Source organism: Bufo gargarizans, chromosome 1, assembly GCF_014858855.1.
Source record: "Bufo gargarizans isolate SCDJY-AF-19 chromosome 1, ASM1485885v1, whole genome shotgun sequence".
Taxonomy (NCBI): Eukaryota; Metazoa; Chordata; class Amphibia; order Anura; family Bufonidae; genus Bufo; species Bufo gargarizans.
The window spans coordinates 318,648,478-318,665,253 of NC_058080.1; the positions used below are offsets into that span (position 1 = coordinate 318,648,478).

Genomic DNA, 16,776 nt, shown 5'->3' on the forward strand with positions numbered 1-16,776 from the left:
TATAAAAAATGTATTGGGTAGTTGAAGTGACAAAAAATGCTGAATTGGCAGTTTTTTATATAGGAATTTTCGCACCCAGCGATGCCCATGATGGTTTTTTAATTTTTTTTTTTATTGGTTAAGTATTTTTATTTTAAGGGGTGATTTAAACTTTTATATATTTTTTTTTTTTAATACAGTACTGATTAAATGTTTAAGACCACTTGAAAAATGGCAAAAAATCATATTTTACACTGTTGGATCTTAACAAGGTTTCCAGTAGAGCTTCAACATGCAACAAGAAGAAATGAGAGTGAGACAAAAAAAATTTGCGCATTCAATTAATTGAAAATAACGATTAAACTGAAACAGGCTGTTTTTCAGCTGATCCAAATTTTAGGACCACATGCCTTTTAACCACCTCAGCCCCCCTAGCTTAACCGCCTTCCCGACCGCCTAACGCAGGGATGCGTCCTGCGGGCGGTCGGGCTGTTTCTCGTTGACGCGCCAGCGCGCCATCTCGCGAGAGGCGAGATTTCGCGTGAACGCACGCATGCGCTGCTCGTAAGTTATACTACAGCCTGCCAGCGATGAACATTCGCTGGCAGGCTGTAGATGTTAAAATAATCGCATCAGAAAGGTATATTAGACGCTGTTTTGTTAACAGCGTCTAATATACCTGCTACCTGGTCCTCTGGTGGTCCCTTTTGCTTGGATCGACCACCAGAGGACACAGGCAGCTCTGTAAGTAGCACCAAACACTACACACACATTACACCCCCCCTGTCACTTATTAACCCCTGATCATCCCATATAGACTCCCTGATCACCCCCTTGCCATTGATCACCCCCCTGTATAGCTCCATTCAGACGTCCGTATGTGTTTTGCGGATCCGCAAAACACGGACAACGGCTATGTGCTTTCCGCATTTTGCGGATCCGCACATTGCCAGAACTATATAGAAAATGCCTTTTCTTGTCCGCAATTGCTCTACAAAAAAAAAAAAGGGGGCATGGCGAGTTCATGTAAAATTTTATTTTTGTCACAAGTTAGTGGAATATGAGACTTTGTAAGAAAACATAAATAAATCATTTTCCCCTAACTGGTGCTAAAAAAAAAAAACTTCTATGAACTCGCCATGCCCCTCACAGAATACCTTGGGGTGTCTTCTTTCCAAAATGGGGTCACATGTGGGGTATTTGTACTGCCCTGGCATTTTAAGGGCCCTAAAGCATGAGAAGTAGTTTGGAACCCAAATGCCGAAAAATGCCCTCCTAAAAGGTACTCATTGAAATTTGGGCCCCTTTGCGCACCTAGGCTGCAAAAAAGTGTCACACATGTGGTATCGCCGTACTCAGGAGAAGTAGGGCAATGTGGTTTGGGGTGTATTTTTACATATACCCATGTTGGGTGAGAGAAATATCACTGTAAAATGACAACTTTGTATAAAAAAAATGGGAAAAGTTGTCTTTTACAGAGATATTTATCTCACCCAGCATGGGTATATGACACTTATTTGCAGCCTAGGTGGGCAAAGGGGCCCAAATTCCAATGAGTACTTTTAGGATTTCACAGGGCATTTTTTACGCATTTGGATTCCAAACTACTTCTCACGCTTTAGGTCCCCTAAAATGCCAGGACAGTATAAATACCCCACAAGTGACCCCACTTTGGAAAGAAGACACCCCAAGGTATTTCGTGAGGGGCATGGCGAGTTCATGTAAAATTTTATTTTTTGTCACAAGTTAGTGGAATATGAGACTTTGTAAGAAAAAAATAAATAAATTCAATTTCCGCTAACTTGTGACAAAAAATAAAAACTTCCATGAACTCACTATGCCCATCAGCGAATACCTTTAGGGTGTCTACTTTCCGAAATGGGGTCATTTGTGGGGTGTTTCTACTGTCAGAGCATTGTAGAACCTCAGGAAACATGACAGGTGCTCAGAAAGTCAAAGTGCGTAAATAATTTTTTTTGCACCATAGTTTGTAAACGCTATAACTTTTACCCAAACCAATAAATATACACTTATTGCATTTTTTTTTTATCAAAGAAATGTAGAACAATAAATTTAGAGAAACATTTATATAGAAATGGAGTTTTATTTGAAAAATTTTACAACGGAAAGTGCAAAATGTCTTTTTTTGCAAAAATATCTGTCAATTTTGATTTAATATAAAAAAAGTAAAAATGTCAGCAGCAATGAAATGCCACCAAATGAAAGCTCTATTAGTGAGAAGAAAAGGAGGTAAAATTAATTTGGGTGGTAAGTTGTATGACCGAGCAATAAACTGTGAAAGTAGTGCCGTGCAGAATTGTAAAAAGTGGTCTGGTCATTAAGGGGGTTTAAGCTAGGGGGCTGAAGTGGTTAAACCCTCTTAATGACCAGACCACTTTTTACAATTCTGCACGGCACTACTTTCACAGTTTATTGCTCGGTCATACAACTTACCACCCGAATGAATTTTACCTCATTTTCGTCTCACTATTAGACCTTTCATTTGGTGGTATTTCATTGCTGCTGACATTTTTCACTTTCTGTTGTAGTTTTATTTGAAAGATTTTACATTTCTATATACATTTTTCTCTAAATGTATTGTTCTACATGTCTTTGATTAAAAAAAAATTCAATAAGTGTATATTTATTGGTTTGGGTAAAAATTATAGCGTTTACAAACTATGGTGCAAAAAAATTAATTTACGCACTTTGACTTTCTGAGCACCTGTCATGTTTCCTGAGGTTCTACAATGTCCAGACAGTAGAAACACCCCACAAATGACCCCATTTCGGAAAGTAGACACCCTAAGGTATTCGCTGATGGGCATAGTGAGTTCATGGAAGTTTTTATTTTTTGTCACAAGTTAGCGGAATTAGAATTTGTTCCTTTTTTTTTTTTTTTTTTTTTTTCTTACAAAGTCTCATATTCCACTAACTTGTGACAAAAAATACAATTTTACATGAACTCACCATACCCCTTACGGAATACCTTGGGTGTCTTCTTTCTAAAATGGGGTCACTTGTAGGGTATTTGTACTGCCCTTGCATTTTAGGGGCCCTAAAGCGTGCAAAGTTGTTTGGAATCCAAATGCGTAAAAATGCCCTGTGAAATCCTAAAAGTACTCATTGGAATTTGGGCCCCTTTGCGCATCATGGCTGCAAAAAAGTGCCACACATGTGGTATCACCATACTCAGAAGTAGGGCAATGTGTTTTGGGGTGTATTTTTACATACAGTTGCAAGAAAAAGTATGTGAACCCTTTGGAATTATATGGATTTCTGCACAAATTGGTCATAAAATGTGATCTGAACTTCATCTAAGTCACAACAATAGACAATCACAGTCTGCTTAAACTAATAACACACAAAAAATGTAATGTTACTATGTTTTTATCGAACACACCATGTAAACATTTACAGTGCAGGTGGAAAAAGTATGTGACCCCCTAGACTAATGACATCTCCAAGAGTTAATTGGAGTGAGGTGTCAGCCAACTGGAGTCCAATCAATGCAATGAGATTGGATGTGTTGGTTACAGCTGTCCTGCTCTATAAAAAACACACACCAGTTCTGGGTTTGCTTTTCACAAGAAGCATTGCCTGATGTGAATGATGCTTTGCACAAAAGAGCTCTCAGAAGACCTACGAATAAGAATTGTTGACTTGCATAAAGCTGGAAAGGGTTATAAAAGTATTTCCAAAGCCTTGCTGTTGATCAGTCCACAAACTGCTGCTACTCTGCCTAGGAGTGGCCGTCCTGTAAAGATGACTGCAAGAGCACAGTGCAGACTGCTCAATGAGGTGAAGAAGAATCCTAGAGTGTCAGCTAAAGACTCAGCTAAAGACAAAAGTCTCAGGCATATGCTAACATCCCTGTTAGCGAATCTACGATACGTAAAACACTAAACGAGAATGGATTTCATGGGAGGATACCACAGAGGAAGCCACTGCTGTCCAAAAAAACCCATTGCTGCACGTTTACAGTTTGCACAAGAGCACCTGGATGTTCCACAGCAGTACTGGCAAAATATTCTGTGGACAGATGAAACCAAAGTTGAGTTGTTTGGAACAAACACACAACACTATGTGTGGAGAAAAGAGGCACAACACACCAACATCAAAAACTCATCCCAACTGTGAAGTATGGTGGTGGGGGCGTCATGGTTTGGGGCTGCTTTGCTGAGTCAGGGTCTGGACGGATTGCTATCATCGAAGAAAAAATGAATTCCCAAGTTTATCAAGACATTTTGCAGGAGAACTTAAGGCCATCTGTCCACCAGCTGAAGCTCAACAGAAGATGGGTGTTGCAACAGGACAACGACCCAAAGCATATAAGTAAATCAACAACAGAATGGCTTAAACAGAAGAAAATACGCCTTCTGGAGTGGCCCAGTCAGAGTCCTGACCTCAACCCGATTTGAGAGGCTGTGGCATGACCTCAAGAAAGAGATTCACACCAGACATCCCAAGAATATTGCTGAACTGAAACAGTTCTGTAAAGAGGAATGGTCAAGAATTACTCCTGACCGTTGTGCCCGTCTGATCTGCAACTACAGGAAACGTTTGGTTGAAGTTATTGCTGCCAAGGAAGGTTCAACCAGTTATTAAATCCAAGGGTTCACATACTTTTTCCACCTGCACTGTGAATGTTTACATGGTGTGTTCAATAAAAACATGGTAACGTTTAATTCTTTGTGTGTTATTAGTTTAAGCAGACTGTGATTGTCTATTGTTGTGACTTAGATGAAGATCAGATCACATTTTAGGACCAATTTGTGCAGAAATCCATATCATTCCAAAGGGTTCACATACTTTTTCTTGCAACTGTATACCCATACTGTGTGTGAGAAATATCTCTGTAAATGACAACTTTTTACATATAATTATTTTTATTTTTTTTAATACAAAGTTGTCAATTTACATAATGTAGCAAAAAGAAGGCAGCACTCCAGATGAATGTGAAAAAGTGGACGATTTATTCACTCATCAGCGACGTTTCAGCTCTCACTATGGAGCCTTTTTCCAGCTGAGTAACGTGCCAAATTACAACTATATATAGTGCAAGTAATTCACTTAATACAAATTGATACATCATATAATAAAGTGCAAATGCATAAATATTACAGCCATATTACAACAATGGTCAGTGTAACAACGTGATTCAATATAGCAGCATTGTTAATATGTTCATAAAAATTTCATAGTGTAATAAAAACAATACAGAATTGCAAAAACTCCATAATTATTAATCACAAGTGACAAGTGAACAGATGTGTGTAACGTAATATAAATTAAAAACCTTTGAATGAATCACTTCAGGCAAGGTGGACATGATGGGAGCTTGTTGGCGTCCGGAAAGGAGAACGGCGCATGCGCCGCTCAAACCGCTATCGCGAGATTCACAGTGGTGATGCAAGACGTGCAAACCACATCAAAAATGGCCACTTTGGAACATTGCTTCAGGGCGCATGCGTGTGCCGAAACACCGCCCATGTAGATTTGACAGGCACTCGTACAGTGCCTGAGCGCCGCAGTATTCAGCAGACAGAGCTGATCCAAACATCGGGGGCCGGCGGGTCAACGTCGGTCACCAATGGGATATCTGTATCTACGTGGCGGTACGGTAGTCACACCGTCATCACCCAGTAGCCCAATAGCAGCACATCCGCTCCATGTCACTCACAGCCGTAATGTGGGATCTGTGTCCAAAAACCACTGTCGGCTGGAGGGGCACGGACCAAACTGCATCGGGGCTCATACTGTATCCATGTGATATTTATATTAACCTCTTCAGGACACATGACGTACCGGTACGTCATGATGCCCTGGTACTTAAGGACACATGACGTACCGGTACGTCATGTGTTGTTTCGATCACTGCCGCCCGGCTGGCAGTGATCGGAACAAGGTGCCTGCACAAATCATTGAGCAGGCACCTAGGCTAAATGCGCGGGGGGGTCCCGTGACCCCCCCCCATGTCGGCGATCGCAACAAACCGCAGGTCAATTCAGACCTGCGGTTTGATGCGCTTTTTGCCGTTTCTGATCCCCGCGGTCCCTGACCGCGGGGATCAGAAACTTTACAATGCCCAGAATATATATGTTATTCCTCCCCCTGCACCCCTGAATGATATTATGTGGGCGGGTGGTGCAGGGGGAGGGTTGCGGGCGGTGCGGGAGGCGGGCGGTGCGGCAGGCGGGATCGCGATCCCCCGCCCGCCTCCCATTGCGTAATCGTTGGTGTAGAGTGGGTATACCAGGGTGCCAGCACATTGCTGGCACCCTGGTATAAACGGCTGACATCGTTGATGCGATGTCAGCCGTTTAACCCTTTCCATACAGCGGTCCGTACGGACCGCTGTATGGAAAAGGTTAACAGCGCAGGGAGCTCCCTCCCTCTCCGATCGGGGGGCTGCTGTGCCTTTGCAGCCCCCCGATCGGAGAGGGAGAGAGCCCCCAGACAGCCCCCCGACACCCCAGTCCTTACCCTTCCCGGTCTGCGAAGTTGTGGCAGACGGGGAAGGTTCCCATGGCAACAGGACGCCTGCTCAGGCGTCCTGCTGTCCATGGTGCTGAACAGATCTGTGCTGAAAGCATAGATCTGTTCAGTGTAAGTAAAATACAGTGCAGTACCCTATATAGAGTACAGTACTGTATTATATAGACATCAGACCCACTGGATCTTCAAGAACCAAGTGGGTCTGGGTAAAAAAAAAAGTTAAAAAAAGTGATAAAAAGGTAAACATCAAAAAACACATTTATCACTGATTAAAAATGAAAAAAATTAAATTCCCTACACATGTTTGGTATCGCCGCGTCCGTAACGACCTGATCTATAAAACGGTAATGTTACTTTACCCGAACGGTGAACGCCATAAAAATTAAAAACTATGATAAAATATAAATTTTGCCCACCTTACTTCCCAAAAAAAGGTAATAAAAGTGATCAAAAAAGTCACATGTACGCCAAAATTGTAACAATCAAACCGTCATCTCATCCCGCAAAAAATGAGACCCTACTTAAGATAATCGCCCAAAAACTGAAAAAACTATGGCTCTTAGACTATGAAAACACTAAAACATAATTTTTTTTGTTTCAAAAATGAAATCATTGTGTAAAACTTACATAAATAAAAAAAAGTATACATATTGGGTATTGCCGCGTCCGTATGGACCGGCTCTATAAAAATATCACATGACCTAACCCCTCAGGTGACCACCGTAAAAAAATAAAAATAAAAACGGTGTAAAAAAAGCAATTTTTGGTCATCTTACATCACAAAAAGTGCAATAGCAAGCGATCAAAAAATCATATGCACCCCAAAATAGTGCCAATTAAACCGTCATCTCATCCCGCAAAAAATGAGACCCTACTCAAGATAATCGCCCAAAAACTGAAACAACTATGGCTCTTAGACTATGTAGACACTAAAACTTCTTTTGTTTTAAAAATGAAATCATTGTGTAAAACTTACATAAATAAAAAAAATTTTATACATATTATGTATCGCCGCGTCCGTGACAACCTGCTCTATAAAATTACCACATGATCTACCCTGTCAGATGAATGTTGTAAATAACAAAAAAAAAACTGTGCCAAAAAGGTATTTCTTGTTACCTTGCCGCACAAAAAGTGTAATATAGAGCAACCAAAAATCATATGTACCCTAAACTAGTACCAACAAAAGTGCCACCCTATCCCGTAGTTTCTAAAATGGGGTCACTTTTTTTGAGTTTCTACTCTAGGGGTGCATCAGGGGGGCTTCAAATGGGACATGGTGTCAAAAAACCAGTCCAGCAAAATCTGCCTTCCAAAAACCGTATGGCATTCCTTTCCTTCTGCGCCCCGCCGTGTGCCCGTACAGTGGTTTACGACCACATATGGGGTGTTTCTGTAAACTACAGAATTAGGGCCATGAATAATGAGTTTTGTTTGGCTGTTAACCCTTTCTTTGTAACTGGAAAAAAAATATTAAAATGGAAAATCTGCCAAAAAAGTGAAATTTGGAAATTGTATCTCTATTTTCCATTAAATCTTGTGCAACACCTAAAGGGTTAAAAATGTATGTAAAATCAGTTTTGAATACCTTGAGGGGTGTAGTTTCTTAGATGGGGTCACTTTTATGGAGTTTCTACTCTAGGGGTGCATCAGGGGGTTTCAAATGGGACATGGTGTCAAAAAACCAGTCCAGCAAAATCTGACTTCCAAAAACCAAACGGCGCACCTTTCACTCTACGCCCCGCTGTGTGGCCGTACAGTAGTTTACGGCCACATATGGGGTGTTTATGTAAACGGCAGAGTCAGGGCAATAAAGATACAGTCTTGTTTGGCTGTTAACCCTTGCTTTGTTAGTGGAAAAAATGGGTGAAAATGGAAAAATAGACAAAAAAATGAAATTCTCAAATTTCATCCCCATTTGCCAATAACTCTTGTGCAACACCTAAAGGGTTAACAACGTATGTAAAATCAGTTTTGAATACCTTGAGGGGTGTAGTTTCTTAGATGGGGTCATTTTTGGGAGTTTTCTATTATCTAAGCCTCACAATATGACTTCAAACCTGAACTGGTCCATAAAAAGTGGGATTTTGAAGATTTCTGAAAATTTTCAAAATTTGCTTCTAAACTTCTAAGCCTTGTAACATCCCCAAAAAATAAAATATCATTCCCAAAATGCTACAAACATGAAGTAGACATATGGGGAATGTAAAATCATCATAATTTTTGGGGGTATTACTATGTATTACAGAAGTAGAGAAACTGAAACTTTGAAATTTGCCAATTTTTGAGATTTTTTGGTAAATTAGGTATTATTTTGTGCAAAAAAAATAATTTTTTTGACTTCATTTTACCAGTGTCATGAAGTACAATATGTGACGAAAAAACAATCTCAGAACGGCCTGGATAAGTCAAAGCGTTTTAAAGTTATCAGCACTTAAAGTGACACTGGTCAGATTTGCAAAAAATGGCCTGGTCCTAAGGTGTAAAAAGGCTGTGTCCCTAAGGGGTTAAATAGGAAAATATTTACATAGATATTTCTCTCACCCAGCATGGGTATATGTAAAAATACACCCCAAACCACATTGCCCTACTTCTCCTGAGTACGGCGATACCACATGTGTGACACTTTTTTGCAGCCTAGGTGCGCAAAGGGGCCCAAATTCCAATAAGTACCTTTTTAGGAGGGCATTTTTAGGCATTTTGATTCCAGACTTCTTCTCGCGCTTTAGGGCCCCTAAAATGCCATGGCAGTATAAATACCCCACATGTGACCCCATTTTGGAAAGAAGACACCCCAAGGTATTCCGTGAGGGGCATGGCGAGTTCTTAGAAGTTTTCTTTTTTTTTTTTTTTCTCACAGTCTCCCTTTCCGCTAACTTGTGACAAAAAGTTCAATCTTTCATGGACTCAATATGCCCCTCAGCGAATACTTTGGGGTGTCTTCTTTCCAAAATGGGGTCACTTGTGGGTTGTTTGTACTGCCCTGGCATTTGAGGGTCTCCGCAATCATTACATGTATGGCCAGCATTAGGAGTTTCTGCTATTCTCCTTATATTGAGCAATACGGGTAATGAGATTATTTATTTTTTTTTTCCGTTCAGGGCTTTGGGCCGAAAGAAAAAATGAATGGCACAGATTTCTTCATTCGCATCGATCAATGTGGATGAAAAAATCTCTGCCCAAAAATGTGCAAAAAAAAAAAGAGGGGAAAGGCGTCTGCCAGGACATAGGAGCTACGCCCAACATCCAAACCCACTCAGCCCGTATGCCCTGGCAAACCCGATTTCTCCATTCACATCAATCGATGTGGATGAATAAATCATTGCCGGAATTTATTATTATTTTTTTATATGCAAAGTGTTTGCCAAAGCATAGGAACACCACCCCTCAGCTCATAAGCCTCTGCAAACGTATCTGTTACTGCAGAGGAGAAATCTCGTCTTGCAGCGCCGCATACACCGACTTTTGTGTAATCTGACAGCAGCGCAATGCTTCTGTCAGAATGCACATCAGTGCTGCAGCTGGTTGATCGCGAAGTACAAGAAGCCGCTGCGATTAATAAAAAATATCAAAACAGTGTTTTTTTTTTTTTTTATCGCCGCAGTGCTTTTTTGTCATTGCGGCGGGGCGGGAGTGGGTGTACGCACGTGTGGGCAACCGATCAGGCCTGATCGGGCAAACACTGCGTTTTGGGTGGAGGGCGAGCTAAGGTGACACTAATACTATTATAGATCTGACTGTGATCAGTTCTGATCACTTACAGATACTATAAAGTGCCAATGCTGATTAGCGATACGCTAATCAGCGAATCAGGGACTGCGGTGGGCTGGGTGCTAACTGAAGCTAACTACCTACCAAAGGGGCCTAAACTAACCTAAACCTAACAGTCAATACTGGTGGGAAAAAAGTGACAGTTTACACTGATCGCTTTTTTCCCTTTCACTAGTGATTGACAGGGGTAATCAAGGGGTTAATTGGGGTGATAAGGGGGGGGGGGGGGTGATCTGGGGCTAAATATGTAGTGCTTGGTGTACTCACTGTGATCTGTGCTCTCTGCTGGGACCAACCGACGAAAAGGACCCAGCAGAGAGCACAGAAGCCATTTAACACATTATATTTATAAATATAATGTGTTATATGGCTGGTAGTTCGTTATTTTAAAAGTCACCAACCTGCCAGCGCTGATAATTAGCTGGCAGGCTGGTGACCAACTCCTTCTGCGCCTTTTGCCGACCCGAACTGCGCATGTACGGGCTGGATATGCGTGTCATCTCGCTTCTCGCGAGATGATGCGTGAAGGCGGAATAACCTGGCTGCCCGCAGGACGCATCCCTGCGTTAGGCGGTCAGGATGTGGTTAAAAGGCCAAATCTGTGCAAAGATGTGGATTTATTGTCATTTTCTGTCAGGTAGTCACTAGTTGTGATTGCAAAGGCAAAAAAACTCTCCCTTTTTGAACGTGGTCGAGTTGTTGAACTGCATAAGCAGGGTCTCTCACAGCGTGCCATCGCTGCTGAGGTGGGGCGCAGTAAGAAAGTAATTTTGGAATTTCTTAAATTATCCTGAGGGTTATGGAACAAAAAAGTCAAGTGGAAGACCCAAAAAATTTCACCAGCACTGAGCCGGAGAATCCAATTAGTTGTCCGTCAAGACACTGGACGATCCTTGACCCATTTTAAGGCCCTTACTGGTTCTGACTGCAGCCCCATAACCATCAGAAGGCATCTGAGACTGAAGGGCTTCAAAAACAAAAAACGTCTTCAAAGACCTTGTCTCCTTGAACGCCACAGAACTGCTCGTTTGGACTTTGCAAGAGAGCACCAAACATGGGACATTGAAATGTGGAAGAAAGTTTTATTCTCTGATAAGAAAAAATTTAACCTTGATGGTCCTGATGGTTTCCAACATTACTGGCATGACAAGCAGATCCCACCTGAGATGTTTTCTACGCGCCACAGTGGAGGGGCCGCCATAATGGTCTGGGGTGCTTTTTCCTTCAGTGGAACAATGGAGCTTCAGGAAGTGCAGTGGCGTCAAACGGCCGCTGGCTATGTCCAGGTGTTGCAGACTGAGGGCCCTCATCTGTGTGGTAACGACTGGGTTTCTCAACAGGACAATGCTCCAGTACACAATGCCCGCAGGACAAGGGACTTCTTCCAGCAGAATAACATTACTATTTTGGCCCATCCTGCGTGTTCCCCTGATCTAAATCCAATTGAGAGCCTTTGGGGATGGATGGCAAGAGAAGTTTACAAAAATGGACAACAGTTCCGAACAGTAGATGGCCTTTGTGCGGCCGTCTTCACCACTTGGAGAAATGTTCCCACTCACCTCATGGAAACGATTGCATCAAGCATGCTGAAAATGTGATCAACAATAACGGCGGATCTAATCATTACGGAGTTCATGTTTGGAAGTTGGATTTTTGTTTTGGGGGGGTTTAATTTTTTTTTTTGGGAGGTGTGGTCCTAAACTATTGATTAGCTGAAAAACAGCCTGTTTCAGTTTATTTGTTGTTTTCATTAAATTGAATGCTCAAAAAAGTTTTGTCTCACTCCCATTTCTTCTTGTTGCATATTGAAGCTCTACTTGGAACCTTATTGGGATCCAGTAATGCTAAATATGTTTTTTTTTTTTTGCCATTTTGCCATTTTTTTCAAGTGGTCTTAAACCCCTAGCTTAAACCCCCTTAATGACCAGACCACTTTTTGCAATTCTTCACTACACTACTTTCACGGTTTATTGCTCGGTCATACAACTTGCCACCAAAATTAATTTTACCTCCTTTTCTTCTCACTAATAGAGCTTTCATTTGGTGGTATTTCATTGCTGCTGACAGTTTTACTTTTTTTGTTATTAATCGAAATTTACAGATTTATTTTTTTTTTGCAAAAAAAAGATATTTTTCACTTTCAGTTGTAAAATTTTTCAAATAAAACTACATTTCTATATAAAATTTTCTCAAAATTTATTGTTCTACATGTCTTTGATTAAAAAAAAAATGCAATAAGTGTATATTTATTGGTTTGCGCAAAATTTATAGCGTTTACAAACTATGGTACAAAAATGTGAATTTCCGCATTTTGAAGCAGCTCTGACTTTTTGAGCACCTGTCATGTTTCCTGAGGTTCTACAATGCCCAGACAGTAGAAACGCCCCACAAATGACCCCATTTTAGAAAGTAGACACCCTAAGGTATTCGCTGATGGGCATAGTGAGTTCATAGAAGTTTTTATTTTTTGTCACAAGTTAGCAGAAAATGATTATTTTAATTTTTTTATTACAAAGTCTCATATTCCACTAACTTGTGACAAAAAATAAAAACTTCCATCACGAAATACCTTGGGGTGTCTTCTTTCCAAAATGGGGTCACTTGTGGGGTATTTATACTGCTCTGGCATTTTAGGGGCCCTAATGCGTGAGAAGTAGTTTGAAATCCAAATGTGTAAAACGTGCCCTGTGAAATCCTAAAGGTGCTCTTTAGAATTTGGGCCCCTTTGCCCAGCTAGGATGCAAAAAAGTGTCACACATGTGGTATCGCCGTACTCAGAAGAAGTAGGGCAATTTGTTTTGGGGTGTATTTTTACATATACCCATGCTGGGTGAGAGAAATGTCTCTCTAAAAGTCAACTTTTCCCTTTTTTTTTTTTTAATACAAAGTTGTCATTTTAGAGAGATATTTCTCTCATCCAGCATGAGTATATGTAAAATGACACCCCAAAACACATTGCCCAACTTCTCCTGAGTACGGCGATACCACATGTGTGACACTTTTTTGCAGCCTAGGTGCGCAAAGGGGCCCAAATTCCTTTTAGGAGGGCATTTTTAGACATTTGGATTCCAGACTTCTTCTCACGCTTTAGGGCCCCTAAAATGCCAGGGCAGTATAAATACCCCACATGTGACCCCATTTTGGAAAGAGTGATGGGCATAGTGAGTTCATGGAAGTTTTTATTTTTTGTCACAAGTTAGTAGAATATGAGACTGTAAGAAAAAAAAAAACATCATTTTCCGCTAACTTGTGACAAAAAATAAAAACTTCTATGAACTCACTATGCCCATCAGCGCATACCTTAGGGTGTCTTCTTTCCAAAATGGGGTCATTTGTGGGTTTATTGTACTGCCCTGGCATTTGAGGGTCTCCGCAATCATTACATGTATGGCCAGCATTAGGAGTTTCTGCTATTCTCCTTATATTGAGCATACAGGTAATGAGATTTTTATTTTATTTTTCCCGGCACAGAATGAACGGCACAGATTTCTTTATTCGCATTGATCAATCTGGATGAAAAAATCTCTGCCCCCCCCCCCCCCCCCAAAAAAAGGAGGGGAAAGGCATCTGCCAGGACATAGGAGCTCCGTCCAACATCCAAACGCACTCAGCCCGTATGCCCTGCCAAACCCGATTTGGATGATCAATCGATGTGGATGAATAAATCTTTGCCGTTTTTTTTATACAAAGTGTTTGCCAAAGCATATAAACACCGCCCCTCAGCTCATAAGCCTCGGCAAACGTATCTTTTTTACTGCAGAGGAGAAATCTCGTCTTGCAGCGCCGCATACACAGACTTTTGTGTAATCTAACAGCAGCGCAATTCTTCTGTCAGAATGCACATCAGTGCTGCAGCTGGTTCATCGGTTGGTCCACCTAGAAGGAAAAAAAAAAAACAGGCCGCAATGCAATAAATTTATTAACATGAACTTTATAATAACATTTTGAACAGAACATTAACTTTTATAAACTTTATTGAACTTTTGGAACAGAACATTAACTTTTTTGCTTACCTGTGATTTATTTATTTATTTAACTTTTTTTTACCTTTTTATAGGACAAACCTCTCCTTCCCCATGGGACAATGTGCAAAGCGCAAATCGCCCAGAGATATGGCGAAGTACATTATGCACTTTGTCCCAGGTGAAAGGAGAGGTTTGCAGCAGCTCTGTGTGAAAGGGCCCTAAGAGCCCTGTGTGCCTGTCCTGTGTGATGCAGAGAACAAACTGTAGAGAACAAAACTATTATACGGAGCCAATTGATTTAAATATACAGACACCTGCTTATACCAGCGTCTGGTGCGGCGGGACACTAAATAAGGAGCCAACATCTGGTCATTGAAGTCCACCACTCCCATGAGCAAATTATAGTCGTGGACCGAGAGGGGCTTTTCAATGACACTGGTTGCTCGTTCAATTTGGATTGTCGTGTCTGCGTGAATGGAGGAGAGCATGTAAACGTCACGCTTGTCTCTCCATTTCACCGTGAGCAGTTTTTCATTACACAAGGCAGCCCTCTCCCCACTTGCAAGACGGGTGTTAACGAGCCGTTGGGGGAATCCCCGGCGACTAGGTCGCGCGGTGCCATAGCAGCCAATCTGTTCTAAAAACAAATGCCTGAAGAGGGGCACACTTGTGTAAAAATTGTCCACATAAAGATGGTACCCCTTGCCAAATAAGGTTGACACCAAGTTCCAGACTGTCTTCCCACTGCTCCCCAGGTAGTCAGGGCAACTGACTTGCTCCAGGGTCTGATCTTTACCCTCATAGACACGAAATTTGTGCATATAGCCTGTGGCCCTTTCACAGAGCTTATACAATTTTTGACCCCATACCGGGCGCGCTTGCTTGGGATGGGAAGTATTGTTCGTCTATGCAGATGTTTTGCTCAGGGGTATACAAATCTGCAAATTTGTTGTTAAAGTGGTCTATGGGCCGAATTTTGTGGAGCCGGTCAAAAGCTGGGTGGGCTCTGTGACGAGAGGTGCTGTTGTCACTAAAGTGCAGGAAACGCAGGATGGTCTAAAATCGTGTCCTGGACATGGCAGCAGAGAACATGGGCATGTGATGAATTGGGTTCGTGGACCAATATGACCGCAATTCATGCTTTTTTGTTAGGCCCATGTAGAGGAGAAGGCCCAGAACATTTTTAAATTCGGAAACTTGGACGGGTTTCCACCGGAAAGACTGGGCATAAAAGCTTCCCGGGTTGGCGGCTATAAATTGAGTGGCATACCGATTTTTTTTTTCTGCCACGACTAAGTCCAACAGCTCCGCAGTCAAGAACAGCTAAAAAAAAAAACAGTGCTGATTCGATCTGAGCTGTCTTAACCCGAACTCCAGATTGGGCGGTGAAAGGGGGAACTACTGGTGCGGCTGAAGTTGGGGGCTGCCAATCAGGGTTTGCCAGCACCTTAGTGGCTCTATGGGCCTGTCTGTGCGGTGGCTGCGACGGGGGAACTACTGCACGTGTCACCGTACCAGCTTCAACTACCCTTCTGGTGCTCGCCGCTTCACCATGTTGTACGGCAGTGCTGGTACTAGGTCCAGGATGGGTTGCGCTGCTGGTGTATGCCTCACCACGTAATCCGACAGCGCCAGCCCCACTCTGCTGCCCTTGAAGCGGATCCTGCGCAACCTGTGGTCTAGCAACACGGGGCCGGGTACGCCTGGTGGTATCAGGGACCTTAACCTCATCGTCCGAACTTTGGGTCAGACTGCCACTGCTTTCTACAGGTTCGTATTCTGACCCGCTGGATTCGTCAGATGAGGGTTCCCATTCCTCATCCGACTGGGTCAGAAGCCTGTAGGCCTCTTCAGAAGAATACCCCTCATTTGCCATTTGGACAACTAAATTTAGGGGGTATTCCCTGAGACTACCCAAGAAAAAAAGCAAGCCTGTCTTACTAATGGGAGGCTAGCGAAGTACCGGAAGCCGCTGCGATTGATAAAAAATATCAAAACTGTTTTTTTTTTGTTTTTTTTTTATCGCCGCAGCGCTTGTAAAGTGATTGTGCAGTGATCAAAAAAATATATTTTTTTTGTCACTGCGGCGGGGCGGGCGTGGGTGAACGCACGTGTGCGCGACCCATCAGGCCTGATCGGGCAAACACTGCGTTTTGGGTGGAGGGCGAGCTAAGGTGACACTAATACCATTATAGATCTGACTGGGATCAGTTCTGATCACTTACAGATGCTATAAAAGTATCAATGCTGATTAGCGACACGCCTTTTCTACATATTAAAATCCTGAAAAAGTGGCAGAAAATGTTTTTTTTTTTTTTTTTATTGACACCAGAGGATTCTTTATAAATATCGCTTGCAGTCACTGACATAATAATTGGGCGTTTTGCCTTTATGTTGATGCCTCCTTTAGGGGCCCAGTGGTACATTTTAGCTCAGCATCCAGCAATGTGTGGTGTGGTAAAATGGCACCATATGAGTCCATTCACACGTCAGTATGAATGGGTCTGCATCCATTCCGCAATTTTGCAGAATAGGTGTGCACTTATTCATTTCAATGCGGCAG

At 42.1% G+C, this 16,776-nt stretch overlaps 1 protein-coding gene across 1 annotated transcript in view; it reads right to left on the bottom strand.

Annotated features, from left to right (window-relative positions):
• Positions 1-16,776, bottom strand: part of PDE4C (phosphodiesterase 4C) — a 1,152,632-nt gene that overhangs the window by 1,109,113 nt on the left and 26,743 nt on the right. The window lies entirely within an intron of this gene.